This window comes from Danio rerio, chromosome 4, assembly GCF_052040795.2.
Source record: "Danio rerio strain M-AB ecotype USA chromosome 4, GRCz13ab, whole genome shotgun sequence".
Classification (NCBI taxonomy): Eukaryota; Metazoa; Chordata; class Actinopteri; order Cypriniformes; family Danionidae; genus Danio; species Danio rerio.
The window spans coordinates 69,568,891-69,593,284 of record NC_141024.2 but is presented as its reverse complement, the minus strand read 5'-3'; the positions used below and the strand labels follow the sequence as shown (position 1 = coordinate 69,593,284).

Sequence of the window (24,394 nt, the reverse complement as noted above, 5' to 3'; positions counted from 1 at the left end):
CAACATAATGTCATAAGGAATGTTTGTAAATGATATTTTTATATGCTTCTGAACTGATGTTTTGAAAAAAAAAAAAACATATACTTGGATCGATACAGAGAATATTAGCATGGCCCCTGCGAAAGGATGACACGCAAATCCGTGAAGCGCTCCATATTGCTGTTTTAGTGCGTGGGTAAAAGTACAGAAATGAAAAAAGACAAAAGGCTTTTCACGATTCCAAATGGTGCATGAGGATGGGTTTAGCAAATCGTGGGAGGTGCTACTGGGTCAACTGGAAAGTCTACATGCATGGTGAAAACGAATGTGGGATGCTTTGATCGTTTGTTTTGTTGTGCAACCAATGCACTTCCAAAGCCCTTGCTTTAGTGGGACTTTGCCATAGGCTATCCTGACACTCTAATTTCCCCCTGTCCATAAACTTGGTGACCTACTGCATCAATCAGTGTGCCTAGCACTGACAGGGCCAAAGCTCTGTAGTGCACGGCATACAAGTGGGAACATGGCTCTCCGGTGCCCACCACCCTGGAGGAACATTGCTGGGACTCGAGGCATACATATGCCCTGAGCCTGACCACTGGTCTGTGCTCGCTACGGTGGCACATATACTAAAATTGGATCAATACAGAGAAGATTAGCATGGCCCCTGCGAAAGGATGACACGCAAATCCGTGAAGCGCTCCATATTGCTGTTCTAGTGCATGGGTAAAAGTACAGAAATGAAAAAAGACAAAAGGCTTTTCACGATTCCAAATGGTGCATGAGGATGGGTTTAGCAAATCGTGGGAGGTGCTGCTGGGTCAACTGGAAAGTCTACATGCATGGTGAAAACGAATGTGGGATGCTTTGATCGTTTGCTTTGTTGTGCAACCAATGCACTTCCAAAGCCCTTGCTTTACTGGGACTTTGCCATAGGCTATCCTGACACTCTAATTTCCCCCTGTCCATAAACTTGGTGACCTACTGCATCAATCAGTGTGCCTAGCACTGACAGGGCCAAAGCTCTGTAGTGCACGGCATACAAGTGGGAACATGGCTCTCCAGGTCCCACCACCTTGGAGGAACATTGCTGGGACTCGAGGCGTACATATGCCCTGAGCCTGACTGCTGATCTGTGCTCGCTACGGTGGCACATATACTAAAATTGGATCGATACAGAGAAGATTAGCATGGCCCCTGCGAAAGGATGACACGCAAATCCGTGAAGCGCTCCAAATTGCTTTTTTAGTGCGTGGGTAAAAGTACAGAAATGAAAAAAGACAAAAGGCTTTTCACGTTTCCAAATGGTGCATGACGATGGGTTTAGCAAATCGTGGGAGGTGCTGCTGGGTCAACTGGAAAGTCTACATGCATGGTGAAAACGAATGTGGGATGCTTTGATCATTTGTTTTGTTGTGCTAATGCACTTCCAAAGCCCTTGCTTTAGTGGGATTGCCATAGGCTATCGTGACACTCTAATTCCCCCCCCCCGTCCATAAACTTGGTGACCTACTGCATCAATCAGTGTGCCTAGCACTGACAGGGCCAAAGCTCTGTAGTGCACGGCATACAAGTGGGAACATGGCTCTCCGGTTCCCACCACCTTGAAGGAACATTGCTGGGACTCGAGGCGTACATATGCCCTGAGCCTGACCACTGGTCTGTGCTCGCTACGGTGGCACATATACTAAAATTGGATCGATACAGAGAAGATTAGCATGGCCCCTGCGAAAGGATGACACGCAAATCCGTGAAGCGCTCCATATTGCTGTTTTAGTGCGTGGGTAAAAGTACAGAAATGAAAAAGACAAAAGGCTTTTCACGATTCCAAATGGTGCATGAGGATGGGTTTAGCAAATCGTGGGAGGTGCTGCTGGGTCAACTGGAAAGTCTACATGCATGGTGAAAACGAATGTGGGATGCTTTGATCGTTTGCTTTGTTGTGCAACCAATGCACTTCCAAAGCCCTTGCTTTACTGGGACTTTGCCATAGGCTATCCTGACACTCTAATTTCCCCCTGTCCATAAACTTGGTGACCTACTGCATCAATCAGTGTGCCTAGCACTGACAGGGCCAAAGCTCTGTAGTGCACGGCATACAAGTGGGAACATGGCTCTCCAGGTCCCACCACCTTGGAGGAACATTGCTGGGACTCGAGGCGTACATATGCCCTGAGCCTGACAGCTGATCTGTGCTCGCTACGGTGGCACATATACTAAAATTGGATCGATACAGAGAAGATTAGCATGGCCCCTGCGAAAGGATGACACGCAAATCCGTGAAGCGCTTCATATTGCTTTTTTAGTGCGTGGGTAAAAGTACAGAAATAAAAAAAGACAAAAGGCTTTTCACGTTTCCAAATGGTGCATGACGATGGGTTTAGCAAATCGTGGGAGGTGCTGCTGGGTCAACTGGAAAGTCTACATGCATGGTGAAAACGAATGTGGGATGCTTTGATCGTTTGTTTTGTTGTGCTAATGCACTTCCAAAGCCCTTGCTTTAGTGGGACTTTGCCATAGGCTATCCTGACACTCTAATTTCCCCCTGTCCATAAACTTGGTGACCTACTGCATCAATCAGTGTGCCTAGCACTGACAGGGCCAAAGCTCTGTAGTGCACGGCATACAAGTGGGAACATGGCTCTTCGGGTCCCACCACCTTGAAGGAACATTGCTGGGACTCGAGGCATACATATGCCCTGAGCCTGACTGCTGCTCTGTGCTCGCTACGGTGGCACATATACTAAAATTGGATCGATACAGAGAAGATTAGCATGGCCCCTGCGATAGGATGACACGCAAATCCGTGAAGCGCTCCATATTGCTGTTTTAGTGCGTGGGTAAAAGTACAGAAATGAAAAAAGACAAAAGGCTTTTCACGATTCCAAATGGTGCATGAGGATGGGTTTAGCAAATCGTGGGAGGTGCTGCTGGGTCAACTGGAAAGTCTACATGCATGGTGAAAACGAATGTGGGATGCTTTGATCGTTTGCTTTGTTGTGCAACCAATGCACTTCCAAAGCCCTTGCTTTACTGGGACTTTGCCATAGGCTATCCTGACACTCTAATTTCCCCCTGTCCATAAACTTGGTGACCTACTGCATCAATCAGTGTGCCTAGCACTGACAGGGCCAAAGCTCTGTAGTGCACGGCATACAAGTGGGAACATGGCTCTCCAGGTCCCACCACCTTGGAGGAACATTGCTGGGACTCGAGGCGTACATATGCCCTGAGCCTGACTGCTGATCTGTGCTCGCTACGGTGGCACATATACTAAAATTGGATCGATACAGAGAAGATTAGCATGGCCCCTGCGAAAGGATGACACGCAAAACCGTGAAGCGCTCCATATTGCTTTTTTAGTGCGTGGGTAAAAGTATAGAAATGAAAAAAGACAAAAGGCTTTTCACGATTCCAAATGGTGCATGAGGATGGGTTTAGCAAATCGTGGGAGGTGCTGCTGGGTCAACTGGAAAGTCTACATGCATGGTGAAAACGAATGTGGGATGCTTTGATCATTTGTTTTGTTGTGCTAATGCACTTCCAAAGCCCTTGCTTTAGTGGGATTGCCATAGGCTATCGTGACACTCTAATTTCCCCCCGTCCATAAACTTGGTGACCTACTGCATCAATCAGTGTGCCTAGCACTGACAGGGCCAAAGCTCTGTAGTGCACGGTATATAAGTGGGAACATGGCTCTTCGGGTCCCACCACCTTGAAGGAACATTGCTGGGACTCGAGGCGTACATATGCCCTGAGCCTGACCACTGGTCTGTGCTCGCTACGGTGGCACATATACTAAAATTGGATCGATACAGAGAAGATTAGCATGGCCCCTGCGAAAGGATGACGCAAATCCGTGAAGCGCTCCATATTGCTGTTTTAGTGCGTGGGTAAAAGTACAGAAATGAAAAAAGACAAAAGGCTTTTCACGATTCCAAATGGTGCATGAGGATGGGTTTAGCAAATCGTGGGAGGTGCTGCTGGGTCAACTGGAAAGTCTACATGCATGGTGAAAACGAATGTGGGATGCTTTGATCGTTTGCTTTGTTGTGCAACCAATGCACTTCCAAAGCCCTTGCTTTACTGGGACTTTGCCATAGGCTATCCTGACACTCTAATTTCCCCCTGTCCATAAACTTGGTGACCTACTGCATCAATCAGTGTGCCTAGCACTGACAGGGCCAAAGCTCTGTAGTGCACGGCATACAAGTGGGAACATGGCTCTCCAGGTCCCACCACCTTGGAGGAACATTGCTGGGACTCGAGGCGTACATATGCCCTGAGCCTGTCCACTCATCCGTGCTCGCTACGGTGGCACATATACTAAAATTGGATCGATACAGAGAAGATTAGCATGGCCCCTGCGAAAAGGAACCTGATGGATCTTCTCTGTCCCCACCCTGTGGCCCCCAGCAGTCCTCTCGACGTCACATGGCCTTAGACTGCAGGGTAGTGACCCCTGAACCCCAATGGGGTCATCTGTGGCCTTGAAGGGTGCTCATGCTTGTTGAAATTAAACAAATTACCCAATATGGTAAAAAATCAAAGGCGGGAACTGGCATAATTAGCCATGTGCTTTCTGGGGTATGACAGGTGCATATTAATTAGCCATGTGCTGTAGACTGCTCTCATTGTATATCATATATTACATAATTTGAAAAAGAAAATCCATTTTAAATGAATTGAGTAACATATAATAATAATAAGTATGATTTTTTAATAAATGTATTACATTATATTCAAATATAATTGTATGTTTATTTGCAACATAACTAAATATAGCTTTTTTGAATTGCATGTCAGTTAGATAAAATATTTTTATAATCAGGACTTATATTTGACACCTTTTAAGAAATAAAATATTTTAATAGTTTAATAATAAACATACTGAAATATTGACTTTTAAATGTTTTAGAATTTTGTCAATTATATTGACCGCAATGTTCAGGTAACTTATTTATTAATATTAAATAACACATAATAAAATATTTAAAGAACTGATTAAACTAAATATAGTACCTAAAATATTAGGTTGTAGGATATAAGAAATATTATATTAAAATACTTTCAAATTTAAATTTCAGGCATTGATATTTAAATAGGTTTGTCAATTTTTTAAAGTTTAATAAATTATTTAAAAATTCAATTAAATATATTTTAAAATATTTCATTTACATCAATGTTTCCAGTTATATTTACATATACACATATTATTTTTTACTGCATTTACATTGAACATTTACTTAAATTTACAATATAATTTTATACCATTTTTATTTTTACTGTTAGCTAAACTACAGTTTATAACTTGTTTATGAATAATAAACAGAACCCTAATATTACCATCCTTTAAATTACACAATGATAACATTAAAGCAACCACATGAATATGTGTACGCAGTGTATTTTTGCAAGTTTTATTTTATCCTTTAACACTTGTTTGCAATAAATGAATAGAAAAAATTATGAATGTAAAGTGTAATATAAATATTGTGTAAAGTTATTCGAGTCACAACAGATAACCCACTCTTGGGACACTGTAGCTACTGAACAAATCTTTAAAAAAAGCTGAAATGTACACAGAGATTAGAAATAAAATAGAAAAATGTTTATTTACACAAAATATATAACCATTTATACTTTTAACATATTAGGGCAGTACAATATAGCGTACAATTATTTTATTATCACAACAGTTTATGCAATATTTAAAAAAAAAAAAAAAATCACAAACATATGATAAATTATTATTTTATAAACTACCTTCCCAGTAGTTGCTGCTCGGCTATTTGCTAGAGCAGCTCAAAGCATAACCCAGAGCTGTAAATAAACACTAATAGCAGAAGTTAAGAAGAAAAAAGAAAATGACAACAGCCAATCAGAGTCTGAATATCTTGCTTATTTGTTTTAAAGACTAAATGTTTGCACCTTTACAGTGTTTTTAGACTTAGACTTAATTTTTAGAATTAGTTATTTGCATCTGAACAATATCTTTTAACTATTTAATATTATTAAGTAAATGATTTAATAACACAGATAAAATAATGCATTTTTGAATGGAATTGTTATTTTAGAAATAATAGCAATTTCTATGCTGTCATAAATGTTATTTTAGAAATAATAGCAGTTTCTATGCTATCATAAAGCCCTACAACTTGTACATGTATATTTATATTTGTTTTATACAAAATAAACATTTATCTTGCTTAGTTGTTTTAAAGACTAAATGTTTGCACCTTGACAGTGTTATTAGACTTATAATTTTTAGAATTAGAGCTAATTGCATCTGAACAATATCTTTTAACCATTTAATATTATTAAGTAAATGATTTAATAACACAGAAAAAATGCATTTTTCTAGGGAAATGTTATTTTAGAAATAATCGCATTTTTCTATGCTATCATAAAGCCCTAAAACATATACATCTATATATCTATTTTTTTTGTCAAACAAAATAAACATTTACAACAAAGCTTGTCGTCTTTATAGTCTGTTTTGTCTCCTTTTTTAACTTCCTCTTTCCACTGCACCGCTTTATAAATCGCGCTTCCTGGAGGTCCCGCCCAGCGGCCAATCGGAGCGCACGTTCAGTGGAACTTTCTCAAAAGAGCCAACGGCACGCTACATGACATGACCAAATTCGGAAGCACGCTTTGTGGAACTTTGCGTCGACCAATCCCGAGCCAGACGTCGGGCCAATCAGGAAGAAGGGAAAGTGGAACTGTGGAACGGGAAGGGAACCGAAGATTCTCCCGCAAGAGGCGAAAGGATGACACGCAAATCCGTGAAGTGCTCCATATTGCTGTTTTAGTGCGTGGGTAAAAGTACAGAAATGCAAAAAGACAAAAGGCTTTTCACGATTCCAAATGGTGCATGAGGATGGGTTTAGCAAATCGTGGGAGGTGCTGCTGGGTCAACTGGAAAGTCTACATGCATGGTGAAAACGAATGTGGGATGCTTTGATCGTTTGTTTTGTTGTGCTAATGCACTTCCAAAGCCCTTGCTTTAGTGGGACTTTGCCATAGGCTATCCTGACACTCTAATTTCCCCCTGTCCATAAACTTGGTGACCTACTGCATCAATCAGTGTGCCTAGCACTGACAGGGCCAAAGCTCTGTAGTGCACGGCATACAAGTGGGAACATGGCTCTTCGGGTCCCACCACCTTGAAGGAACATTGCTGGGACTCGAGGCGTACATATGCCCTGAGCCTGACCGCTGGTCTGTGCTCGCTACGGTGGCACATATACTAAAATTGGATCGATACAGAGAAGATTAGCATGGCCCCTGCGAAAGGATGACACGCAAATCCGTGAAGCGCTCCATATTGCTGTTTTAGTGCGTGGGTAAAAGTACAGAAATGAAAAAAGACAAAAGGCTTTTCACGATTCCAAATGGTGCATGAGGATGGGTTTAGCAAATCGTGGGAGGTGCTGCTGGGTCAACTGGAAAGTCTACATGCATGGTAACAACGAATGTGGGATGCTTTGATCATTTGTTTTGTTGTGCTAATGCACTTCCAAAGCCCTTGCTTTAGTGGGATTGCCATAGGCTATCCTGACACTCTAATTTCCCCCCGTCCATAAACTTGGTGACCTACTGCATCAATCAGTGTGCCTAGCACTGACAGGGCCAAAGCTCTGTAAAGCACGGGATACACGTGGGAACATGGCTCTAGGATAGAAAGGAGAAAAGACAAAAGGTTTTTTACGATTCCAAATGGTGCATGAGCAGGGTTTTAGCTGTTGGGATAGTTTACAGTTTAACCCAAAGAATGACCAGTCTGATAGATGAAGAAGAGCTAGAGTCAGAGATTCAAATAAATAAATAAATCAAGTTTACCTAAGACAGTTTGCAGTTTCATCATCAGAAGCCAGCTTCAACACTCGCAATAAGTTCCTAGGCTGCTCTGCTTACAATCACCAATCAATAACAATTATACTCTGACATAATGTCATTTCCAACTGAACACTGTGATTATCAGTTTTCATGGAACAGGCAGATAGCAGCTCATAGCTGATATCTAATGAGAGAGAAAGAGAGTTTTGAGCAATCCAGAACTGTTAATGTATGTTTACTCAATTTAAACATACATTAAACATAACATTAACTTCAATAACATAATTTTATTGTAATCTTTTACTCAAGCCCGTCCTAAAACATATAAAACAGAGTTGACATGCTTTTTCAAAGTAATGCTGTTACAGTCAACAACAGTTTTAGATCTTTCAGGGGTTAACTGCATCCATCAAAGTATTATTTCAACCCCCATTTATGTTACTTATATATTACTAAAAATATTTAAATCCAACCATAAAGCTGCTTGTTTGCACAGACTTACATGGCACATTTTTTATACAGAAATGTCTCTGTTACTTTTACAGCCAAAAGTCAAAAGTCATGGTGAGGGCTAAATCAAGATAACAGTGCACTCACACAGAATCTTATCTTCTAAGACAAAACATACGCTATTCTTTACTCCCATAATGTTACTGTCAGTTTCTGTGCTTAGTTTTTGGCTACTAGACACTCAATATTTAGATTTTAGCTTTTCATTGACAATTAATTGCCAAAGGCATTTTTTATCTTAAAATCGGTTCTAAAATCATTTTAAACCTAAGAGCTTAGCTGAGCCATTTACTGCATTCTGCTCTCATCTGTTTCTTTTTATATCAGAGTTTAACACCAAAAGCAACAAGAAATTGAGAATGAAATCTTACTAACAGCGCTTAGCTTTTGCTTGATTAATCTGCAAACCATCCCAAGATGTGGAAACTGTCCAGATCGGTCCAATCCAGTTAGGGTCATATTTTTTTCGGGATTGCTCCTGGTGCATCATTGATCAATCAACCTCGCCCTAATATTTCTAGGTTTCTTGTCTGACTTTTGTGGCCACTACTATCTAATGGATACCGATTAAGATGTTATTTAAGAATTTATTTATTTATTTAACTATTTCTTTCCCTAATAATCTGACCTACTCTATTCTTAGGATTCGGGCCCTTTTGTCTGTGAAACAGCAAGATAGCAGTGGTGGAACTAAGTACAATCTCGGGTTAATTTAGTCCACTACTAAATAAAAACCAGTCCAAGTTTTATCCCCGAGAATGTCCTAAAAGCCTCTTACACACCCGTCACTGAGTACTAAACTCTGGGTGGAGGAGGTACACCCCTTAACTACTGTTATACTTATTACTATCGTTATAGGTGTACCGCAAAATGCACCAGCTCACCAGGGGATTCCACACAAAGCTACCACAAAATTTTGCCTTTCATTCACGTCTGAATGAGAACCCAACAGCTTTCCATTACTACCCACTACTCCACAGACCATCCCTAGTCTATAATATTTTAAATCTTTCTACATTTCTTTTTGTTGATTGATCAATGGTGTCACCAGTAAACAAGTGCCACGCGTCCTCCACCAAAACTGTAGGGATAGTATACAGTTTAACCCAAAGAATGACCAGTCAGGTATATAAAAAAGCCAGAGTCAGAGATTTAAATAAATAAATCAAGTTTACAGAAGATAGTTTGCAGTTTCATCAGCTGAAACCAGCTTCAACTCTCGCAATGAGTTCCTAGGCCGCTCTGCTTACAATCACCAATCAATAACAATTATACTCTCACATAACGTCATTAACTGCGTCATACATATAGGTGTTCTAGCCTGATTGGTTAAAACACAGATAGACTAGGAGAATTTCCACGTGGGGTTTGTGCGTATATTCTGAACAATATCTTAAAGGTGCAGTAGGTGATCTGCCAAAATGCTAACCGCTTAGCATATTATCTTTGGACGGCGGCGAGGGACTGTGATTTAAAGCCACACAACCCCTGAAATTGCGAACGCGCGCACCGCGTCACAACAGCAGACAGACAACCCCACTAGTTCATGTCATTTGCCAGTTAGTTAGTGCCAGCGCCATGCAGGAATTACATTTATTACTTAGCCACACTTACACGCTATTTCAGAGTGAATATTCAGAGCAGCGATAAACAGTGTAGGAAGGCTGTCATTGTTCAAAAATGACCAAACGTAAATATAAAAGCAACTTCAGCTCAATAAAGCAGGTTAGGCTGAAAAGCGCTATTTGCTGATGTTTTGTTGTTAAACTAAATATAAATATTTCTATAAATCATTATCAATGCTGTAAAATGACCTTATGAAACTGAAAATAATCACATCAATATTTCACCGCGAAATTTCAGTGGCTGAGCAACACGTCTGTGCATATAAGTCATTCATAACACAACACAATCTAACATCAGCTTAGCCTGACTAAAATAGTTTTAAAACAGAACATTACCTCTCTAATAGTAATACTTCCGCCATGGTGTTGTCCTTGTGCTAAAGCAACACCAATATTGATTCAGGTTTTTAAAAGTTTTAATTCAGCATTTGATTTCTCCCGGTCCGTCTCGGGACCGGTCGCTTATACAGACGGGCACACGCTAATGGCGGATATGCGTGAACAGATGCACAGAAGTCCGAATCTACATTTGCTGACAGACAGCCTGACCTGCTTATCGGAATTATGGGAGATTATAGTCCGACTCTATTTAATTGGATGAACATTTTTTAGTTTTATGCTTTACCCAGAATATAAAAATACATATAAACACATTTAGATCATTTACTGTAATCATTACTATTGGACAGTGAAGAGACTTTTAACCAGAACAAAAATTAGTGATTGTCTTCAGAAATTCAGTTTCTGAAGATAATCACCTACTGCACGTTTAAGCATAAACGTCAGACATCCCTTAGACTGATTAAAGCTGACTCCAGACCTGTGAAACGGATCAACATTCAAATAGAACACACACACTTAAAGTATAATCTGTTACTTATTCAAGGCTGAGTGTACTCTCAGCCATCTTTATGAAAACTGGTTAAAAATTGGTATAGTCTACATTCAGGCAGTTATATTCTTATCATAGTCATAGTCTATCTTGAATAAAAAGTAGAATTACTTTAAAAGAATTAATCATAAAAACAGAAAAATCACTTTAGACCAGTGGTTCTCAAACTGTGGTACGTGTACCACAAGTGGTACGGAGGCTTCCTTTAGTGGTACGCGGAGGAATGAAATATGTCATGTACATGCTACACACATTTCAAAATTTATCAAAGATGATGGATATAATATGCCATATATGACATATAGCCTATATTTCTGAGGTAATCTGCCACGTTTTTTTAACTGTGCAGAGTTGTAGCTGCTTTATTGGGCCTACGACGCTACTTTATGCTCATTTTGGTGGTACTTGGAGAAACAATTTTTTTCTGAGGTGGTACTTGATGAAAAAAGTTTGAGAACCACTGCTTTAGACATTTTAGATTAGTATTAACTCATAGAAATAACAATAGAAACAGTTGATTCCAGTCCTCAGCCCTCAGTTCCACTTAAGGTCTCCGTGACCTCTGACCTAGTTTGGTGGCTTCTGATAATAGTTATAAAGAGACAGGCAAATGCACTGAACATTCTTATATTAAGCAATGTGTTAACTTATTCATTAATTAAAATAATTTCACAGTTAAATACTCATTCAAATGATGAAATAATTATATTTAATTAAAAAAAATCATGAGAAACAAGATGATGAGAAAAGGATAAACGTTGGTCCATGATAAGATGGATTGGAAAGCAGAAATCCGAATCCTTCAGCAGGAGAACATGGGTTTCAGGATTGGAGCTTCAGTGGTAGAATTCTCCCCTGCCAGGCGGGAAACCCAGGTCCGATTCCCGGCCAATGCAGTTGCTCGTTTGTGTTGCTACTCTTCCAGCTGCAAGTAACAGCCTTGTGGCAGCCACACAACACAAAGGCAAGAAACAACATTGGTCAGTATTGGTGGTTCAGTGGTAGAATTCTCGCCTGCCATGTAGGAGACTAGGGTCTGATTCTTGTTTTGTGTTGCTTCTCTTCCAGCTGGAAGGCTAACAGCCTTGCAGCAATCACACCCCACTAGGGCAGTAGCATAACCATATCAACATTGGTGGTTTTGGTAGAAATCTTGCCTGCCATGTGGGAGACCTGGGTTCAATTCCCTGCTAATGCAATTGCTGTTTTGTGTGGCTCCTCTTCCAGCTCTGGTTGACGGCCTTTAAGCACTCACACAACACAAAGGCAAGGAAGAACATGGGTCAGCATAAGTGGTTCAGTGGTAGAATTCTTGCCTGCCTTGCGGGCAACTAGAGGCCGATTTCTGTCCAATGCAATTCCTCTCTTGTGTTGCTACTCTTCCAGCTCTTGGTAATAGCCTTGCAGCAATCACACCCCGTTAGGGCAGCACCATAAGCATATCAGCATTGGTGGTTCAGTGGTAGAATTCTACCCTGCCATGCCTGAGACCCGTGTCCGATTCCCAGCCAATGCATTTCCTTTTTTGTGTTGCTACTCTTCCAGCTCTGGGTAACAGCCTTGCAGCAATCACACCCCACTAGGGCTGCAGTAAAAGCTTATCAGCATTGGTGGTTCAGTGGTAGAATTCTCACCTGCCACATGGTAGACCTAGAGTCGATTCTCGGCTAATACGAGTGCGATTTTGTGTGGCTCCTTTTTCAGCTCTGGTTGACTGCCTTTTAGCACTTACACAACACAAAGCCAAAAAACAACATTGGCCATGCAAATTCATCTTCAGATAGTGTCTTTATAGCAATGTGCGTGCAGTAGATCGCTCAGATTACATTGGGAAAACAGGCGACTGCTGCAAATTGTGCTTTAATGTTTAGCTGGTCACATGTATGGTATGGAAACCTTATATACCTGCTGAACCCGTCTCATACAGCTGCCATTGCAAGGCTCAGACACTTTGTAGAGAGGAATTTAACACAACTGCCTCTAGGAGTCGCCAATGGAAATAAAACAGACACGCACAAAAAATGTGCGTACGCCAGCCAGAAAGCTGCCGTGAAGCTGCGCACATTCCCACGTTCAGTTCATTGTTAGTAAATCCAAACGTGAGCGATTCTGGGCGTGAAACCTGGCGTACGCAAAGTTTTTGTGCGTACGCAGCGTTGATACATGAGGCCCCTGATGTTCTTATTCAGGGGATTGAGTTAAGGGGTTCTGAAAGTGCCACTGCATAAGGTATACATATTCAGTCTGATTTGGTAACAGGTTTTGTGAAACTGGCTGTTCGTCACCAGTTGCCCGTGAAGGGTGTTGCTGTTATCATTGGTAATGATTTAGCCGGAGGAAAAGTTCTTCCATATCCAGAGGTTATTGAGAATCCTCTTTGTGAGACGGTTAATTCTAATGATTTAGTTTCTGAATTTCCGACCGTCTTTTCTGCTTGTGTAATCACGCGAGCGCAAGCTCGTAAATTTGGCGATATGATTGATCTATCTGACACTTTTATTGGCAGCGTGCAAGATGTGACACTTGAGACGCAGGGTGCTGATTCGCTGTCCACGGCCTGTGGTGCTGAATCGCTATTGGATGACCTCCCGCTGTCCGTGGATAAGGTGCTGATTTCTGTTGAACAGAAGAATGACTCCTCTTTGTCACGTTGCCGAACTACCGCTTTAACTGCTGAGGCGATTAAAAATAAGCCGATTGGTTATTTTTGGGACGACGATGTGTTAAAAAGAAAGTGGACTCCTACAGTGTCTGATGGTGTAGGCTGGGATGTTGTTTTTCAGTTGGTAGTACCTAAATGTTTACGCAGACAGGTTCTAAGTGTGGCACATGATAATGTCGCTGGACATTTAGGCATTACCAAAACGTACCATCGTATTTTGCGATATTTCTTCTGGCCTGGAATGAAAGCAGACGTTGCAAAATATTGTCGTTCATGTCACACATGCCAGATTATGGGAAAACCTAATCAGAAAATTCCGCCTGCACCTCTTAAACCTATTCCAGTCGTTGATGAGCCCTTCTCACGAGTGATTTTAGATTGTGTTGGCCCACTACCACGTACAAAATCTGGGCACGTTTATTTGCTCACCCTCATGTGCACCACTACTCGCTACCCAGAGGCTATACCGTTGCGCTCATTAAAAGCGAAAGTTATTTTAAAAGCACTGATCACATTCTTTTCCACCTTCAGTTTTCCAAAAGTGATCCAGACTGACCAGGGCACAAACTTTATGTCCCGAGTGTTCAAACAAGTGCTTTCTCAACTGAACATCAAACACGTTACATCAAGTGCCTACCATCCGGAATCTCAGGGGGCATTAGAAAGGTTCCATCAAACTTTGAAGTCCATGTTGAGTAAATACTGCGCTGAGTCGAGCAAAGACTGGGATGAGGGGTTGTCTTTATTGTTATTTGCGATCGGTGAGTCTGTCCAGGAGTCATTGGGCTTCAGCCCGGCCCAATTAATTTACGGGTACGATATTCGAGGGCCCTTAAAATTATTACATGAGTCGTGGGTTTCAGAGCCAAAACAAGAGTGTCATCTTCTTGATTATGTTTGTACTTTTCGCGAGCGTTTGCACAATGCGTGTAAACTAGCTCAGATTAGTTTGGGGAATGCTCGGGCAAAAATTAAAGAGCGCTATGATAAAAAGGCTGTGTCTCGTTCGTTTTCTACAGGTGATAAAGTCTTGGTCTTGTTGCCAGTTCAAGGTGCTGCATTAGAGGCGAAGTTTTCCGGACCGTATGTCATTGATAAAAAGCTGAGTGACACGAATTATGTTGTGCGCACACCCGACAGACGTAGAAAATGCCGTGTGTGTCACATTAACATGTTGAAGCATTATGTGAGTCGTGAAGATGATTCGGAGTCAAAAAGCTCTGTAATCGCTCCTGTGGCTGTCGTGATCACTTCTGACAGTGGCTCAGATGAAGACGGTCTAAGTATGCAGAAGTCCTTAATTTCGTGTGGCAAATTGAATAATTCCCAGGCTCTGAGTGTTTTAAAGTCACAGTTGTTGCATTTGTCTGATATCCAGCAAAGCGAAATGCTTGATTTAATTAATTGTTTCCCTTCACTATTTTTAGATGTCCCCTCACGAACTTCAGTATTGAAGCACGATATAGATGTGGGCGAATGCCGGCCTATTAAACAGAGTGCTTACCGCGTGAATCCTGCTAAACGGAAGGTAATGAGAGATGAGGTTAAATATCTCGTCACAAATGGTCTCGCAGTCCCGAGCTCAAGCGCGTGGAGCTCACCGTGTATCCTCATTCCTAAGTCTGATGGCACGCAACGGTTCTGCACGGACTACCGAAAGGTAAATGCCATGACGAAACCCGATTCGTATCCCCTTCCATTAATGGAAGATTGTATTGAGAAAGTAGGCTCTGCACGTTTTGTCACAAAATTAGATCTGTTTAAGGGTTACTGGCAAATAACCTTGACGGAGCGTGCTGCTGAAATTTCTGCTTTTGTGACGCCAGATGACTTTCTGAATTACTCGGTGATGGCTTTCGGGCTACGGAACGCTCCACCTTTCAGCCACCTTTCAGCGCTTAATGAATATAGTGCTCAGTGGAGTGTCTAATTGTAAAGCGTACCTCGATGACATTGTCATTGTTACGCAAGAGCGGATTGGGTTGTTTCTGTGCTGCTGTGTGTGTCTCTCTTTTTCCCTCTCTCGTCCTGTCCCGTTCCTGTAAGTATTTGTAATTTATTTTCTTCATTTATTTTTGATTCAGTAGGTAAGTTATCTTCGGGGTGGAGTTAGTAAATGTTTTGTTTGTTATTTTGGCCTTGCTCAGCCCTGAAGCTTTTTGTTTGCGCTCATTTATTTGTTTATTGTAAATACAAACCTTTTCCACCTTCTCACAATAAAAGAACCTTAAAGGTCATTAAAAATCAAACCTGCTAACTGTTTATTTATTTTTTCTATAATTTTTATGTTCGACTTCAGCCCTAGACATTTTTGAGGTCGTAACATAAATTGGGGGCTCGTCTTTTGGTTTGTGAGAAGAAGAGGAAATAGTTTATGTATTTTACTGTTTGCAGAAACTGGAATATATCGACTCTGTGTCAGCTGTTTCAACCAACTGTCTTGACTGCATGTGGGTGGTAAGTCAAACTTTTGTCTATCTGTTCTCTTGTGCTGTGGGAAAAATAATTCGGGTTGGATTATGGAGTTTGACTTGATTTCTTTTACACTGGCTCCGAACGTGGAACAATTAAATCGCTGCCGCAAAGATGATTTAATTAAAATTGCTAATTTTTTCAAAATTCCCGTGTCACAGAATGAGTCTAAAAAAGCGATTAACAAGTATCTACATGATGAATTAGTTTTGCAACAAATTCTACCTGCCGAAACGGTAGAGCGTGCAGAAGCGAGCGCTGCTTCGCCGGTCACGGCCGACGAGAAGCCTTTATCTGCACCGCTCTCTTCCGCCGAGCCACGTATGTTACTGTCTTCAGCGCAAGCGCAGCCTAATGCTGCGGTGACCGCGTCAGATCCAATGTTGGCAATAAAGTTGAAGGAACTGGAATTGGAAGTTAAATGGGCAGAGACTGAGAGTAAAAGGCTTAGGGTAAAGGAGCTAGAGCTGGAAATAGAGAGAGAACGACTTCAGAGAGATCGTGGTCTGTTTCAGCAGGTCGGGGTTTCTCCGATACGTTCACCTACCTCTCCGTCATTTGCTCAGCTACCCAGTGGCCCTGCACTAGCCTCATCTAGTCCTGCTGCTGCCGTAACTGATCCTGTGAGTTTGCCAGCATTTGATGTGATTAAATATATTAATTTGGTTCCACCATTTAGAGAGGCAGAAGTAGACAGTTATTTTACTGCGTTTGAGCGTGTGGCAGCTACATTGCAGTGGCCGAAGGAGATGTGGGCTCTTCTGCTGCAATGTAAATTAATTGGCTAAGCGCAGGAAGTGTGCTCCGCGTTGCCAGTGGAACAGAGTCTTGTTTATGACGTTGTTAAACAGACTGTCCTCCGTGCATATGAGCTAGTGCCGGAGGCATACAGACAAAAATTTAGAGCTCACAAGAAAACAGACAGACAAACATTTGTGGAGTTTGCAAGGGAAAAACAAACTTTATTTGATAAATGGTGTGCTTCAAATAAAACCACAACGTTTGAGCAATTGAAAGAGCAAGTTTTATTAGAGGACTTTAAGAGCTCCGTGTCTGAGAATCTTGTTATTCATTTGAATGAACAAAAAGTAGTGTCTCTGTCCTCAGCTGCTGTAAAGGCAGATGAGTTTGTATTAGCACACAGAACAGTTTTCTCTCTTGTGGTCAAAGGTGCTGATAGGGCTGCTGTCCAGGGTCCTGAAATGCAGGTCAGAGGTTGGATCAATAACACTGCTAAACCAGGGCGAGGGGCTGGGTTCAGCAATAGAAGGATTCCTCAAAACCGCTCCGGGGACGGTAGGGTGTGTTTTTTCTGTTTGGATGCTAATCATTTGATAACAGACTGTGAGGCCTGGAAAAAGAAAAATGTGTCAGTTAAACCTAAAAGTGTGGGGTTTATACGTGCAGCTACAGAGGAGACAGATTTATATTTCAGACCAGAGGGGGTTTGAACCTTTTATGCTGTCAGGGTGGGTGTCACATGATGCTGAAAGTGTTCCTAAACTAATAACTATCTTGAGGGACACCGGTTCAGTTCAGTCTTTGATGCTTCGAAGCACTCTAAATTTGTTATCCGATTCTTATACTGGTTCTGATGTCATACTAAGGGGGGTGGGTTCAGGCTGTGTTACAGTTCCCCTGCACATGATATATTTGCAAACTGAATTAGTGACGGGAAATGTTTGTGTTGGAGTGTGTTCTGATCTTCCAGTTGAGGGAGTTCAGTTTATTCTGGGCAATGATCTGACAGGTGGGAAAATGTGTAATCTCTGTGATTAAAACCTCCAGCTTCGCCTCTGCGTTGCCTTTTTTCTCACCGTGACTTTCTATGGTGACTCGTGAATTCGGCGATCTACTGAAAATGCCTTCAGGTGTGTGCCGTGCACGTGCATTAACCCGCGGTTATCTTCAGGAGGTTGATTTAACTAACTCTTATCACCTGTTTTGGAACCAACATACTCGCGGTAAGCAGGTTTTGGGTAAATCAACCGTGAGTTCAGGGTTTAGCAGATGGTAAGTTTACCCAGCTTTCTGGAATACCCCCCTGATGTCTACACCTACAACAACCATTAACCCAAACCTCACAGTAAACTGTTGTGTTTTAGCAACATCTACACCAACCATAAACCTAAACCCCACCTCACGGTAAACTTTTGTGTGCTGTAAAGGTCTGCGCCCACCACAACCCAACACTTTGCCTGCTTGTACAGCCAAGCCATGGAGCCTGGATAGCTCAGTCAGTAGAGCATCACACTTTTAATGTGAGGGTCCAGGGTTCAAGTCCCTGTTTTGGTGTGTAAGGCTCTTTTTGTGGAGCCACAGCTTATGCCGTTGAGCTGTCGCTTGCCGAAAGATTTATCTGCATGCACAACAAGTGTACTAGACATGAGGACATGGCAGACCAAGCAGTCTTGTAGTCGTGGCCGAGTGGTTAAGGCGATGGACTCGAAATCCATTGGAGTCTCCCCATGCAGGTTCGAACCCTGCTGACTACGTCCAGGCAGTGCGCAGGGTTTAGTTTGTGACATTCCATGATTGTTTGCAACTTCATTGTTTCTTGGGAAAAGGGTTGTGCTGGAAGGGAAAAGCACCAAAAATAAAATGGCAGCGCATGCTAACTGACTGCTCTGGGGGCCTTCAATTTTTAAAGACATATGACAGAGAGTGAAGGGCCAGTGGCTTTCCCGTAGCTCGTCGTGATCGTATAGTGGTTAGTACTCTGCGTTGTGGCCGCAGCAACTCCGGGTCACGGCAGGTTTTTCAAGGTGACATTGGCACTGCACTCTGTGTTGCCATCCGTAATCTCCAACCTCCTTTTAGTGCAGGCTGTGCTAATGGCACGTCCTGAATGTTTACGTTTCCTAAAGTGTGGCAGACTAGGGATATGATATGAGCAACGGGACCTTTGATGCAGCATGCTGTGTAGATAAGCATTGATCAAGTCACGCTTCTAAGGCATGGAAGGAATCTTTTCAATTGTTAAGTGTCCATTCATTTCCACAACAACAGAAATACCTTCTGCAGTTGTCATTGATCTATTTAATGTCTCCTACATGACATGAAGTCCAAACTATTGTGTTGTACTGATGTCTACACCTACAACAACCATAAACCCAACCTCAAAGTAACCTGTCGTGTTTTAGCAACATCCACACCAACCATAAGCTTAAAACTCCATCTCACGGTAAACTTTAGTGTACTGTAAAGGTCTGCGCCGACCACAACCCAAACCTTGCCTACTTGAAAATTACTGTTGTGGAGCCCGGATAGCTCAGTCGGTAGAGCATCAGACTTTTAATCTGGGGGTCCAGGGTTCAAGTCCCTGTTCGGGCGTGTGAAGCTCATTTTGTGGAGCCACAGCTTTTGCCGTTGAGCTATCGCTTGATGAATGTTTCATCTGGATGCACAATATGTGTACTAGGCATAAAGAAATGGCAGTATAGGCAGTCTTGTAGTCGTGGCCTAGTGGTTAAGGCGATGGACTAGAAATCCATTGAGGTCTCCCCGCGCAGGTTCGAATCCTGCCGACTACGTCCTTCCCGTTTTTAAAATTGCAGCAGTCGTCAATTGTTTGCATTTCCATTGTTTCTTGGGAAAAGCGTTGTGCTGGTAGGAGGAGAAAAACAACAGAGTGTTCTAACTGAAGAGAAAGGGGCTCATCACAGGGAGGAACATACCACACATAGGTCACAACGGCTGTTTCGTAGCTCGTCGTGATCGTATAGTGGTTAGTAGTCTGCGTTGTGGCCGCAGCAATCCGGGTCACGGCAGGTTTTTCAAGGTGACATTGGTGTCGCACTCTGTGTTGCCATCCGTTATCTCCAGCCTTCTTTTAGTGCAGGCTGTGCTAATGGCACGTCCTGAATGTTTACGTTTCCTAAAGTGTGGAAGACTAGGGATATGATATAAGAGAAATAGGATCTTTGATGCCAGCATGCTGTGTAGATAAGTACTGATCAAGTCACGCTTCTAAGGCATGGAAGGAATCTTTTCAATTGTTGAGTGTCCATTCATTGCCACAACAGCAGAAAGACATTCTGCAGTTATCATTGATTTATTTAATGTCTCCTACATGACATGAAGTCCAAACTATTGTGTTGTACTGATGTCTACACCTACAACAACCATAAACCCAACCTCAAAGTAACCTGTCGTGTTTTAGCAACATCCACACCAACCATAAGCTTAAAACCCCATCTCACGGTAAACTTTAGTGTACTGTAAAGGTCTGCGCCGACCACAACCCAAACCTTGCCGACTTGTAAATTACTGTTGTGGAGCCCGGATAGCTCAGTCGGTAGAGCATCAGACTTTTAATCTGAGGGTCCAGGGTTCAAGTCCCTGTTCGGGCGTGTAAAGCTCATTTTGTGGAGCCACAGCTTTTGCCGTTGAGCTATCGCTTGATGAATGTTTCATCTGGATGCACAATATGTGTACTAGGCATAAAGAAATGGCAGTATAGGCAGTCTTGTAGTCGTGGCCGAGTGGTTAAGGCGATGGACTAGAAATCCATTGGGGTCTCCCCGCGCAGGTTCGAATCCTGCTGACTACGTCCTCCCCGTTTTAAAATTGCAGCAGTCATCAATTGTTTGCATTTCCATTGTTTCTTGGGAAAAGCGTTGTGCTGGTAGGAGGAGAAAAACAACAGAGTGTTCTCACTGAAGAGAAAGGGGCATATCACATGGAGGAACATACCACACAAGAGCCACAGCGGCTGTCCTGTAGCTCGCTGTGATTGTATAGTGGTAAGTGTTCTGCATTGTGGCTGCAGCAACCCTGCTTCAAATCCGTGTCATGGCATGTTTTTCAAGGCGACATTGGTGTTGCACTCTGTGTTGCCATCCATAATCTTCAGTCTCCTTTTAGTGCAGGCTGTGCTAATGGCACCTCCTGAATGTTTACGTTTACTAAAGTGTGGAAGACTAGGGATTCGATATGAGAAATAGGATCTTTGATGCCAGCATGCTGTGTAGATAAGTACTGATCAAGTCACGCTTCTAAGGCATGGAAGGAATCTTTTTAATTGTTGACTGTCCATTCATTGCCACAACAGCAGAAAGACCTTCTGCAGTTATCATTGATCTATTTAATGTCTCCTATGAAGGATTCGGATTTCTGTTTTCCAGTCCATCTCATCATGGACCAACGTTTATCCTTTTCATCATCCTGTTTCTCAGTATTTAACTGTGAATTGATTTTAATTAATGAATAAGTTAACACATTGCTTAATATAAGAATGTTCAGTGCGTTTGCCTGTCTCTTTATACCTATTTTCAGGAGCCACCCAACTAGGTCAGAGGTCACGGAGACATTGAGTGGAACTGAGGGCTGAGAACGGGAAACAACTGTTTCTATTGTTATTTCTAGGAGTTAATACTGTCTAAAATGTCTAAAGTGATTTTGCTATTTTTACGGTTAAATCTTTTAAAGTGATTCTACTTTTTATTCAAGATAGAACTTGTGTAGTAAGAATATAACTGCCTGAATGTAGATTATACCAGTTTTTAACTAGTTTCGATAAAGACGGCTAACAGTACAGTCAGCCTTGGATAAGAAACAGATTATACTTTGTGTGTGTGTGTTCTATTTGATTGTTGATCCATTTCACAGGTCTGGAGTCAGCTCTAATCAGTCTAAAGGATGTCTGATGTTTATGTTTAGATATTGTTCAGAATTGTACGAACAAACCCCACGTACAAATGTTCCTAGTTTATCTGTGTTTTAACCAATCAGGTTAGAACACCAAATATGTATGACACAATTAATGACGTTATGTGAGAGCATAATTGTTATTGATTGGTGATTGTAAGCAGAGCGGCCTAGGAACTCATTGCGAGTGTTGAAGCTGGCTTCTGCGAATGAAACTGCAAACTATCTTCAGTAAACTTGATTTATTTATTTAAATCTCTGACTCTGGCTCTTCTTCATCTACCAGACTGGTCATTCTTTGGGTTAAACTGTAAACTATCCCTAGAGTTTTGGTGGAGGATGCGGGCACTTGTTTACTGGTAACACCATTGATCAATCAACAAAATGAAGGTAGGAAGATTTAAAAATTATAGACTAGGGGTTGTCTGTGAAGTAGTGGGTAGTAACGGAACGCTGTTGGTTTCTCATTCAGACGTGAATTAAAGTGTTGGTTTCTCATTTAGACATAAATGAAAGTGATGGTTTCTCATTCAGACGTGAATGAAAGTGTTGGTTTCTCATTCAGATGTGAATGAAAGGCGCCGGTGGATTCACAGTAATTTGTGGTAGATTTGTGTGGAATCCCTTAGCGAGCTGGTGCATTTTTGCGGTACACCTATAGTGATAAGTTATAAGTGTAACAGTAGTTGAGGGGTGTACCTTGTCCTTCACCCAGAGTTAAAATACTCAGTTGATGGGTGTGTTTTAAGACATTCTCGGGGATAAAACTTGGACTGGTTTTTATTTAGTAGTGGACTAAATTAACCCAAGATTGTAATTAGTTCCACCACTGCTATCTAACTATATCACAGACAAAAGGCATGCCATAAGAATAGTGTAGGTCAGATTATTAGGGAAAGAAATAATTGAATAAAAATAACAAATAATATTATAATAGAGATCCATTAGATAGTAGTGGCCACAAAAGTCAGGCAAGATACCTAGAAATATCAGGGTGAGGTCGATTGATCAATGATGCACCAGGAGCAATCCCGAGAAAGTTATGACCCTAACTGGATTGGACCGGTCTGGACAGTTTGCACATCTTGGGATGGTTTGCAGATTCATCAAGCAGAAGCCAAGCGCTGTTGGTAAGATTGCCCTCTCAATTTCTTCTTGCTTTTGGTGTTGAACTCGGATATAAAAAGAAACAGATGAGAGCAGAATGCAGTAAATGCCTCAGCTAAGCTCTTGGGTTTAAAATTATTTTAGAACTGATTTTAGGGAAAAAAAAGTATTCCTTTGGCATTTAATTGTCATTTAAAAGCTAAACTCTAAATATTGAGGGTCTAGTAGCAAAAACTAAGCACAGAAACTGACAGTAACATTATGGTAATAAGGAATAGCTTAGGTTTTGTCTTAGAAGATAAGATTCTGTGTGACTGCACTGTTATCTTGGTCTGGCCCTCACCATGAGCTTGGTTTTGGCTGTAAAAGTAACAGAGACATGTCTGAATAAAAATGTAAGTCTGTGCAAACAAGCAGCTTCATGGTTGGATTTATATATTTTTAATAATATATATGTAACATAAATGGGGGTTTCAAATAATACTTTGATGGATGCAGTTAACCCCTGAAAGATCTAAAACTATTGTTGACTGTAACAGCATTACTTTGAAAATGCATGTCAACTCTGTTTTATATGTTTTAGGACGGGCTTAAGTAAAAAGATATTACAACAAAATTATGTATTGAAGTTAATGTTATGTTTAATGTATGTTTAAATTCAGTAAACATGCATTTTCATTCTGGATTGCTCAAAACTCTCTTTCTCTCTCATTAGATGTCAGCTAAGAGCTGATATCTGCCTGTTCCATAACAATTGATAAGCACAGTGCTCAGTTGGAAATCACAAAACACAGATGCAAATGAAATGTTAGAATGAATACAGAGTTTCTACATTTTAATTTGTATGCACTCATGGAGGTATTAGTAATTAAAAATCAAATTTAACAAATAAGAGATTGCAAAATGCTTTTGTTTGTTTTCCCAGTGATGGGTTGCAGCTGGAAGGGCACCAGCTGCATAAAATCGTGCTGGATAGGTTGGCAGTTCATTCCGCTGTGGCGACCCCGGATTAATAAAGGGACTAAGTGAACAGAGAAATGAGTGAATGAAAATGCTTTTGTTAAACGCATTTTGAAAAACACTAATATACCCGCTGAGCTATAGAGATAATTAATTTGAACAGTTGTTATTACTGTTTAGAAATTTATTGTCTTGTCTTCAGTGGTTTATTACTGTTTGTAACTTTTGTCTTATCCTTAGTCTCCACCATCATATACAGGGCCTGATGGCTATACTGAGGTAGTAGACCCTGACACTGAATGGATCAGGGTGATATCTAAACTCCCTGAATAATCTCAGCTTGATATTCAGTTGATTTAAGTGTTTGATTAACCTGTCTCAATGTTTAAATTCTAGTAGGTAGTCTCAATGGCTTTCATGGTTGTTGACTGCGCTTTCCCAAGTTTGCAGAAAATTCTAAATCAAGGAGGAAGCCTGCACAGGAGCTTGCAGTGTGAGTGGCAGTTGACCGATGGGCACGAAGGGGGGTTCCCTAAGACGGGTAAGATTTTCCCTCGGCCAAAGCGGAAAACAACCTAAGGCACTGCTGGGATTCAAACCCAGGATCTCCTGTTTACTAGACAGACGCTTTGACCAACTAAGCCACAGTGCCAAATGATTGTGAAAGGGGCCAATTGTTTAATTCGAAAAAAGAAA

At 41.5% G+C, this 24,394-nt stretch overlaps 15 non-coding genes and 1 pseudogene across 15 annotated transcripts; 15 read left to right on the top strand and 1 right to left on the bottom strand.

Annotated features, from left to right (window-relative positions):
• The first annotated feature begins 58 nt into the window (after window positions 1–58).
• LOC137495097 (U6 spliceosomal RNA) lies at window positions 59–161 on the top strand. The gene has a single exon (XR_015485189.1). It is a non-coding gene; the product is annotated as a U6 spliceosomal RNA (small nuclear RNA).
• A 423-nt stretch (window positions 162–584) lies between these two features.
• LOC137494545 (U6 spliceosomal RNA) lies at window positions 585–691 on the top strand. The gene has a single exon (XR_015484869.1). It is a non-coding gene; the product is annotated as a U6 spliceosomal RNA (small nuclear RNA).
• A 423-nt stretch (window positions 692–1,114) lies between these two features.
• LOC137489633 (U6 spliceosomal RNA) lies at window positions 1,115–1,221 on the top strand. The gene has a single exon (XR_015484854.1). It is a non-coding gene; the product is annotated as a U6 spliceosomal RNA (small nuclear RNA).
• A 421-nt stretch (window positions 1,222–1,642) lies between these two features.
• Window positions 1,643–1,749, top strand: LOC137494961 (U6 spliceosomal RNA). Its single transcript, XR_015484752.1, has one exon. It is a non-coding gene; the product is annotated as a U6 spliceosomal RNA (small nuclear RNA).
• A 422-nt stretch (window positions 1,750–2,171) lies between these two features.
• Window positions 2,172–2,278, top strand: LOC137494695 (U6 spliceosomal RNA). The gene has a single exon (XR_015484876.1). It is a non-coding gene; the product is annotated as a U6 spliceosomal RNA (small nuclear RNA).
• A 420-nt stretch (window positions 2,279–2,698) lies between these two features.
• LOC137495034 (U6 spliceosomal RNA) lies at window positions 2,699–2,805 on the top strand. The gene has a single exon (XR_015485005.1). It is a non-coding gene; the product is annotated as a U6 spliceosomal RNA (small nuclear RNA).
• Window positions 2,806–3,228: 423 nt separating this feature from the next.
• LOC137489644 (U6 spliceosomal RNA) lies at window positions 3,229–3,335 on the top strand. The gene has a single exon (XR_015487842.1). It is a non-coding gene; the product is annotated as a U6 spliceosomal RNA (small nuclear RNA).
• A 418-nt stretch (window positions 3,336–3,753) lies between these two features.
• Window positions 3,754–3,858, top strand: LOC137494960 (U6 spliceosomal RNA). The gene has a single exon (XR_015485156.1). It is a non-coding gene; the product is annotated as a U6 spliceosomal RNA (small nuclear RNA).
• Window positions 3,859–4,281: 423 nt separating this feature from the next.
• On the top strand, window positions 4,282–4,355 carry LOC137494694 (U6 spliceosomal RNA; annotated as a pseudogene).
• Window positions 4,356–7,207: 2,852 nt separating this feature from the next.
• Window positions 7,208–7,314, top strand: LOC137494762 (U6 spliceosomal RNA). Its single transcript, XR_015484751.1, has one exon. It is a non-coding gene; the product is annotated as a U6 spliceosomal RNA (small nuclear RNA).
• Window positions 7,315–18,395: 11,081 nt separating this feature from the next.
• Window positions 18,396–18,477, top strand: trnas-cga (transfer RNA serine (anticodon CGA)). Its single transcript has one exon. It is a non-coding gene; the product is annotated as a tRNA-Ser (tRNA).
• Window positions 18,478–19,242: 765 nt separating this feature from the next.
• Window positions 19,243–19,315, top strand: trnak-uuu (transfer RNA lysine (anticodon UUU)). Its single transcript has one exon. It is a non-coding gene; the product is annotated as a tRNA-Lys (tRNA).
• A 118-nt stretch (window positions 19,316–19,433) lies between these two features.
• On the top strand, window positions 19,434–19,515 carry trnas-aga (transfer RNA serine (anticodon AGA)). The gene has a single exon. It is a non-coding gene; the product is annotated as a tRNA-Ser (tRNA).
• Window positions 19,516–20,261: 746 nt separating this feature from the next.
• trnak-uuu (transfer RNA lysine (anticodon UUU)) lies at window positions 20,262–20,334 on the top strand. Its single transcript has one exon. It is a non-coding gene; the product is annotated as a tRNA-Lys (tRNA).
• Window positions 20,335–20,452: 118 nt separating this feature from the next.
• On the top strand, window positions 20,453–20,534 carry trnas-aga (transfer RNA serine (anticodon AGA)). The gene has a single exon. It is a non-coding gene; the product is annotated as a tRNA-Ser (tRNA).
• A 3,742-nt stretch (window positions 20,535–24,276) lies between these two features.
• Window positions 24,277–24,350, bottom strand: trnat-agu (transfer RNA threonine (anticodon AGU)). The gene has a single exon. It is a non-coding gene; the product is annotated as a tRNA-Thr (tRNA).
• Between the last annotated feature and the right edge of the window lie 44 nt (window positions 24,351–24,394).